This window comes from Myotis brandtii, unplaced genomic scaffold, assembly GCF_000412655.1.
Source record: "Myotis brandtii unplaced genomic scaffold, ASM41265v1 scaffold618, whole genome shotgun sequence".
In the NCBI taxonomy this organism is placed as follows: domain Eukaryota; kingdom Metazoa; phylum Chordata; class Mammalia; order Chiroptera; family Vespertilionidae; genus Myotis; species Myotis brandtii.
The window spans coordinates 330,659-331,325 of NW_005370354.1; the positions used below are offsets into that span (position 1 = coordinate 330,659).

Here is a 667-nt window from a genome sequence, read left to right on the forward strand (position 1 = left end):
GAATGAGCATGGGGACAAAAGGGAATTCCAAACACACTAACTTCACATCTTAAATAAACATTTATCCCCTACACCACCACGTGTTTTTTTTTCCTATAGGAACACAATTTTCCTTAAAGAGATGGACTTTTTCCTCACCATGCTTAAAAAGAAATACAAGCACAGATGCCAATAAACAGAAAATAATAAAAATACCACACCTACTTGGTTAGAAAACCCTTCAGAGGAAATGAATTCTACAGATCCTATCCAATGGGGGGGAAAAAATTACAGAGTACTATGCTAAATATATTGCTCATTTAGCTGCTATAAAAAAAGAAGGAACTTTTACCAGTTGCAACAGCATGGATGGACCTGGAGAGCATTATGCTAAGTGAAGTAAGCCAGTCAGAGAAAGATAAATATCACATGATCTCACTCATTTGCTGAATATAATGAACAACATAAACTGATGAACAAAAATAGATCCAGAGACAGAAAAGCACTGAACAGACTGTCAAACCTCAGAGGGAAGACAGGGGAGGGCGGAGGGGGGAGTGTGTGTGTGTGTGTGTGTGTGTGTAAGAGATCAACCAAAGGACTTGTATGCACGCATATTAGCATAACTAATGAACACAGACACTGGGGCAGTGGAGGCTTGCCTGAGGTAGGAATGGCTGGGGGGGGG

At 40.5% G+C, this 667-nt stretch overlaps 1 protein-coding gene across 2 annotated transcripts in view; it reads right to left on the bottom strand.

Moving 5' to 3' along the window:
* Positions 1–667, bottom strand: part of FOCAD (focadhesin) — a 250,074-nt gene that overhangs the window by 173,315 nt on the left and 76,092 nt on the right. The gene's annotated exons all lie outside the window — the stretch shown is intronic.